Source organism: Cuculus canorus, chromosome 11 (assembly GCF_017976375.1).
Source record: "Cuculus canorus isolate bCucCan1 chromosome 11, bCucCan1.pri, whole genome shotgun sequence".
Lineage (NCBI taxonomy): Eukaryota > Metazoa > Chordata > Aves > Cuculiformes > Cuculidae > Cuculus > Cuculus canorus.
The window spans coordinates 11,659,823-11,667,834 of record NC_071411.1 but is presented as its reverse complement, the minus strand read 5'-3'; the positions used below and the strand labels follow the sequence as shown (position 1 = coordinate 11,667,834).

General features: G+C 38.8%; 1 long non-coding RNA gene across 1 annotated transcript in view; it reads right to left on the bottom strand.

Moving 5' to 3' along the window:
- Positions 1 to 8,012, bottom strand: part of LOC128853286 (uncharacterized) — an 88,986-nt gene that overhangs the window by 32,503 nt on the left and 48,471 nt on the right. The gene's annotated exons all lie outside the window — the stretch shown is intronic.

Below are 8,012 nucleotides of genomic sequence, written 5' to 3'. Positions count from 1 at the left end.
AAGGGAAAGAATTAACTTCTGTTCAAGAAGATGGTCCCAACCCAAAAGAGTATCTACAGCACTGCCTTGGTACATCCTAGTAGTTTGTGACACACAGATGGGCTGTAACTACTTTGCAAAGTAGGATTATGAAGACATCTCTGCATGTGCAGGCATTCTGATGGAAATAAGCAGAAACTAAAAAATGTATGGAAGTGGCAACAGAGATGTCTTCCACCCTGTAATCACTGGCAGCAAAAACAAAAAGCAAGAGGAGGTGCATCTCTACTTCCACTCTGACTTACCTGTTTCTATCTCCCTAGGATGGATTGTGTACACACAGATCATCATCAATTCCACAGCTTCTTTACTGAAACAAAACCATGGTTGTTTTGATGTGGCTTTGTAGGAAAAGGTATTCATAAATTTATTACTGACAATACCATTTCACTGGTTTGACTCATATCGCCAGTTTGACAAACTTCCGCAAATTTTTGTAGGAAACAGAGCCGAACCCCAGTACTACAATCAGGGAGACTGTGTCATAATCTACGTAACTAAACCATAGCCTGATATTCACGATAAACAAGAAAGGAGGAAAATCACAGTATAAGCATCTGCACAGCCTGGTATCTGTACAATTACTGAACAACGCTCTGTCTGAGAGTGAAGGCTGGGAACGTACACAGCTGTTCCTCCCCCTATTCCTCTTCTACTGCTGAAGGGGGGAGCAGAAATATTAGACACAGCAACTTTTCAAGATTGACCTAAACATATCTTGGTGAACAATTAACGAAGGTGCAGATGTTTAACAGCGTAGCTGAACAGCACTTCCAATGAGCGTCTTCAACCACAAGAGCTATTTAAGGCCATTTGCAAGTCCCTAAACAGCAGAATAAAATTGGTTTTGTGGAAAATGATGTCGTTAGCAGTTATTATACCGCTCCCTATCCTCCCCTAGTGTGAAGTTTTGCTGTCACACATCACATGGGACTAATGTGAGAGAAGTGGTTTCTGTGGCTTCCAAATTCTTTCATATCTAGGCCGAAGCTGATACTGGAACTATGAACATTCAAGGTTATCAACCACAATGAACTTTCTCTGAACTAAGTTTATCAGAAAAGGCTGGGAGAGTTATGCTTCAGCTTCAATTATATTTTAATTGAGTCCAGACACTTAATTTCCTTCGGAACAATTTGAAAATCACATCTTGAAAGAGCGTTCAGTTAGTTTGCTTTCCCTGGTGATTCATTCTCCTTCACATAATTGTATGAACTGAACTTACACAAGGTGTCAGATCCTTATCTTCTGAAAGTCAATAAGAACAGTAGTACTCCTATAGGTAGTAGTTCATTTCCACAGCTTTCTTGAACTCTCTTTGAGAATTTATATAGGAGACTGCCTTGATGGACAAAGACTAGGAAAAAAGCAGCAGAAAAAGTACCAAAAAAAGACATTACCAACCGCATACAAGTGCACTTTCTTTCCTTCTAGTCCCTTCATATTCTCCTCTCCTGTTTCTTTCTCCCCTTTTCAAAATGTTATTTACTATGTTTTTCCTGGGATGAACCACAGTTCTGTCAAGATCTAGGCTGACCTTTGGCTATCAACTAGAGAGAAAAAGCTAAATTAAAATATCCATAACTCATTCATCCCAAAAACCTATATAAGTCAATGAAACTACAATAAAAATTCATACTCTGAGCAGAGAAACTCTATAAAAGCATTCTGAATGTAAGTTTCAGACAAAGGTTGTGTGAATAATTTTTTATATCATTTCCTGATTCTGTTCATTGCCCCATTCTCTGTGTTTGATTAAGATATATTTTGATTTGACTACTGGGCAGCTACTGCACATTAACTCTGATTCCCTGTAAAAGACAGCACATACTTCTACCTCAAAGCAGCATTGCTAACCATCAGGCTAAAGGCACAGCTCCGTCCTTCCTCGCTCTGTTGGGGTAAAAAGGACTGGTACCTTGTCTTTATTAAAGATCCATAGCAAGATAAACACTCTGGTTATCCTGGCATAAAGAACATGACCTTCTGTCAATAAAGGCTAGGAGCCTTTTTCTCTTCTGACACACTGAAAACAGAACAGCTTCACAAATCTTTCACTTAATTCTATACTCACATTTATCCAGCAAGCAAACAGAAGCCAAATAGCACTGGTCAAATGATCATTGCAGATAAAATACATACTTCGACTATTTTGCCTACAGTAAATCTAAAAGCTATTTAATAATTAAAATCATATGCAGAATAAGATTACTCTAGAACTTAATATCAAATTTTCTTATCTCTATATCAAAGTCTGCTGAGAAACTATCAGCATTGGGCGGCAAAGGACACTGAATAAATAGTCTTAGAGGTTTAATAATATTTCAGGTCTCCTCATCTAAAGAGCCCTAATATTCTCCCACACCTTTAAGCTAATAACCTTCTTTATTTCCTTCTGCTGCACATACTTTTCTGTGATCCCAGAGACAAGCATGCAAGCTTCTTGTCCTTCTAAAGTTCCTAAACCACTATCATTTACAATTCTCAGAGCACAAGTTGATGCAGACTCTCAGTCCTTCTGGAAACTACTTCCATTCTTTTGAAGAGAGATGGGCAAGGCCTCCGAACTCTCATGTCCTCAAAGAGAAGAGCTTCATTTTCTTATCCCTTAATCTTCTGAGTGGGGAAAAAATTTACACATAAAGTTATTAATCTTATTTTTTTTCAAACAGTTCTGTGCAATTGTTCTAACCTCTACCATGAATGAAAGCAATAGCTGTCAAGAAATAAAAAGGGCAAATAAATCCTCAGCAATTCATCCAGAAGATGAAGTCTGGAAAACCTCTGGCCTGTCAATCTCCAGCAAGGCCTCCAGCACTTGTCTCTGATTTACTCCAACTACACTGAGCTAAACAGATTTCTTATCATTTTATTTGAAAAGATAACTGATTGATAGATGGGGAGCATAAGCTTATGCTATTAAGGATCTAAAGTTCTGGTAGTGAGGAACCATGGCTGTCTCATAACAATGACTCCCTCTCCATTTAGTAGAAATAGAATCTTTCAAGCAAATAGGCTCAGTATGGAAGAAAAGAGAGGAGTCAGGTTGCTATTAGGGAGAAAAGCTGTATCTTCTTATGAAAAATTAGTGGCAACTTCTAGATTGATTAAATATAGGAAAGAGCCAACAACACAATGTCATGGACAAATGACAGTGCTTCTTTTTTAAGCATCTCAGACAATGGGCTTTATCCTCGTCTCTGTGGCTGTAAACCAAATGCATCACTGTTCCCTCGTGCTTGAAATCCCAAAGCAGGCCCAGTGTGCCCTTTTCTTCCATCTCACATCTCAAGTATAAACCACCAGGGTGTGAGACAAGCACTTTCAGGGTCTTTTCCTCCCTCTCTGCAGGTGCCCTTGGCAGTGACCCACAGCCCCCAGCTCAGGCCGTGAGGATACCGGGCAAGAGGCACTTGGCTGTTTGGGCAACGCTTGCTGAATGAAGAGCATGCCATTTGGAAGGAGGCCTTCTCACCTGACACACGGTAGCCCCACACTTAACCTTCTGCTCATTCCCCTGTGCCAATAGCTCTAACTCGGTCTTGTTTGAACCGTGTCATTGAAAGTATCCAGGCTTGACCAGAAGATATCAAGAAATGAAGAACTTCCCTCATTCCTTGGTAATCTGTTTCAGTTATTAATGATTCTACCATTAAAATTTGTATCTTGGTTCAATTACAGTGGCTTTAACTGCAGCCACTGTGTACAGAGATTTATACTTTTCTCCTTTACATTTAAATAGCCCTTGAGTATCCAACACTCCCTCTTACACAGACAGCCGTATACTGCAACCAAATCACATCTTGATCTTTTGGTTAAATTACACAGATGGTGGTTTTCAATGGTTTTGCTTCCCCAGACCTCGCCGCCTTCTTTTCTTTAATCTCTCTAGATAAGCAGTTGGCACACAAACAAAAAAACAAAGCTGATTTCAGATGTTTTCTGCTGAGAATTTGCCACACAGAATCATAGAATGACTAGGTTAGAAAGGACCCACTGGGTCATCGAGTCCAACCATTCCTAACACTCCCTAAACCATACCCCTCAGCACTTCGTCTACCCGTCCCTTAAACACCTCCAGGAAAGGTGACATCTACGCAGACAGAATTTCAGGAAAGAACATTGTATTTACCTGGCAAGGTTTATACAACACGACATGCTTTAAAGCAAAACCAATTAATACAGACCCAGGGTTTGGTAATGCTACCCAAACTGGTCAATGCACAAGGAAAACAATGTCCTTGTTTAGCTACCAATGAATACATAAACAGGAAGGTATTTCTGTCTGAACCATTTACCATTCAAGAATAATCTGACTACTGATGAGGCAACAGCATTTCCTGTAGCGAAATTCTGAATAAGCAGAAACTACATCTCAAAACAGCGTAACTCTTTGAAGATTCGGTACATGCCACATCCATTAGAGATGGATCAATAGCAAAGTTAAATACAGATACTGACTGAAGTCTCGGCGCCTGCCTACAGACACCTGTCTATAGAGAGTACAAGGGGAGGAAGACACATTTCTGTGATTAAGGTACATAACAATAAGCCCTTGCATTGGTGGCTTGCCACGTCACAGTACGGACTATGAAGACAAATGAATCAATGAGAAGCTCAGGAGTTATCAAAATTGTGTTTTCTTATCCCATGGTTCTGGAACTCATCACATGTGAGGATTATGGGGTGTTTCACAAGAGCAGACTCAAGAACAAACCATTGGCCTAAACCTGTCCCCTTGTATACACAGCCAACAGAATTAAGACATCTAAAAGCTTGTCAAATCCCACTCATATATTACTATTATTTAATATAAAACAATACATAACGTTCTATATGGTATAATTCCCAGACACCCTGAAATATCTTGAAAATACAAGAGCATTTGGGAAAGACTACTACAAAATTCTGTATATTGGACACAAGGAACTTTGGAGAAAAAAAGCAGTCATGGAAAAAGAACTGTGGGTGACAGTGAACAAGAAAAACCAGCACGAGCTCTCAGGAGGCTGTTAAACTTCAGCAACCCATATCGGTCCCTGCATACGTACTTAAAGTCCTATGCAGTTTTGACTCCCCAAGCAAAAAGTGCATAAGCCAATTTGAACACCTTGTAAAGAAAAGGAATCAAAACAAGCAAGGAAGTAGAGAATATGATTAGACAGAAAGGCTAAGGAAAGTATTCAGGCCAAAGACATTCAAGTGGGGTTGCGTTAACTATAGTTCAGTTCTAAGAGTAACAATATGAGGTAGGAGTAGGCAAAATTTTTTCTCAGCATTAACATCAAACTAAGAAACAAATTAATATGTTGATGAAAGTTTGGGCCAGAAGGGCTAGGACACTCTTGTCTGACTTCCTGCGCAGCAGTAGGTATAAATTTCAGCCACTCTCTCCTGTATGAGGCTCAAATAGGTGCAACTAAACAATTATTGAAGAAACTTTAGAAAGACAAAAATCCTGAATTAGAAAGTACACGTGACAAATGCTGGCATCCATGGCAAAGCACTTTCAGTCCTGTCATTTTTTAATGTCCATGAGGGGTAACTTGCATTTGTAATTTGAATTTTCCTGTTTTTCTACTGCTCACACTTTTATTAATATAAACTTAACTGTGACAAACTCATGGTGGAGTGAGCTGCACACCAGTATGTGCAGAATATGCACACCTGTATGTGTCTGCTATGAATTAAATGAACACCCATCAAAATGTAGAATCACGCTGACACCAGTCCTACTGTGACTGCTTCTACCCTAATATGGCACCTCATTAGTATTAGCAACTGTGCAATTAACTCCTTACTCATACACACTTTGCACTGTAACAAAGGACGATTTTGCTTAAATAAAGATTTCAGTGTTTGACTTGCAAGTTGTACATGTTATGGATACATGGCTGGATGACTGATGAGATGCTCCTGCTTTAATTGCAGTTCTACACAGGAAGATGGTGTTCTTCCATGCAAAGTAGCAATAAATCACATATACGTATTCCTGTCATGTGAAGTCAGAGGAAAAGTGCTCTCAGTACAATAATACTGGTTTGACTTTGCGTATCGCTCTTCCTCTCCTCTCTTGTATGCACCACTTACGCTGTGACAGAATGGGAGAGAAAAATGGAGAAATTTAACATGTTTGCTCATTAAACAGCACTTTCAGAAATGAGAATGACAGCATTGGCCACCAGCTGATATGCAGAAATTAATAAGCATTCATCCTTTCACATTTGTAGACTTATTCATTCGTCCTTTTTATTCACATAATGACTGAAACGTAAGGGAAGAGACAGCTCCGTATTTGCCATCTGCTAAACACAGTGGGGTCTGTGCCCTGAAGAGCTCATTCTCCTTTTGGGTACAGCTGAAAAGAGAAATAGGGGCACAGTCAAAAAAGGTGGAAACGAAACTGGAAAACAACATCCCAGGATAAAGCTGAAATCAAAGTCAGAAACAAATTACTAACAAAATAATTACAAAATAATGATTTAATTTCTAATAATATCCTTTGCGTATATTAGAACAGACAAACATGGAGAAGGAAGAAATAATAATGGCATCAGAGAAGCAGGGAGAACCCAACTTGCTGTTGTCAGTCCATCCCAATTGTTCATGTAGCTCCCTGACCTCTATGACTGCCCAGACCCATACGTTACTGAGGCAGTTGTGGTATCCACACTGACCACCGTGAAAGTCAGGATGCTGGATGCATCATGAGCCAATTCTCCCATGGCAAAGTCACTCGTTCCTATAATCTATAAAGGGTTTAGAAATGCTGAGAGGCACATTTTTCTGTGATGCCCTGACAGAACTATTTACAGGGGATCTATAACATTTTGTAAAGACATCCACTGACATTACCCGCACATCTTCCATAACGTTTCTTTTCTCTTACATCTCTCTCCGTAAGAAGAAAAATTACTTTTGGCACAGCCTTTTTTATCATCAACAAAGGTCTCTACTTTCAGCTAAATTTATGCGGAAGGAAAGTCTCTCCATGCCCTGTGATACGCTCCTGGTCATTGTCTTCAGTCCATTACCTCTTTTTATTGCATGTGTTTGTATCACCTGCAGTCTCAGAGCTACGAGGTTTTGAAGAGGCTCAGGCAGATTTCCTACTGAGCGCACTATTATTTGTATATGTGTGAAGAGTAATAGGACATAACTAAAGTTTACAGTACACACACTGCATAATATAGTACTATAGATGATACACCCCATGTATTTTTCACATGTACTATATATAGCTTAGCACCATATAGCTTAGCACTATATGTATAGCACTATATATTTGTCCTGCACATACGATATAGTGCTACAGAATACATGATCACAATGTACATCACTGAAGTCTAATTTAATAGATAGCTCAGGCAAAATCAAAGCAGTCACCAAACGAGAGATATACCAGGAGAAAAGCAGATGTAATCTTCAAATGTTTAATGATCAACAAAGAAAACCACAATCTGAGAAGACAAATGACTCTTCATATACGTGTGTGTATATATATCTTTGCATATGTAATTTATCAGACACACAAAAATAAAAAACAATCTGTATTGCTACTTCTATACAAGCTTCTTGTGCAATATTTTTATCAGATTTTCTATTAAGTAACATCTAAAAATCACAAAAGGAACAAAAGATTATATATCGAGTTGGCATTTTAAAAAAGAGCTAGAATGTATAAATGTCATTAAGCTTCAGCTCCCTTGGTACAAAATTACTTTTTATGAAAAAAAACCCATTACAGTTACACAGGAGAAGAGGGAACAAGAATGAGCCTACACTGTAAGTGGGACATGTAATAGACAGGATCTCACTTAACTGAAAATCACATCAGCAATTAACATCTCCTGAAGACAAATGATCAATAAGCCCCTCAGCTGAAGGGAATTATAAAGTTTCATTATGTCACTTAGAAGAGATTTAACTACACCATAAACTTAGAACATCTTCATCCTTATAAAGGTGTAAGT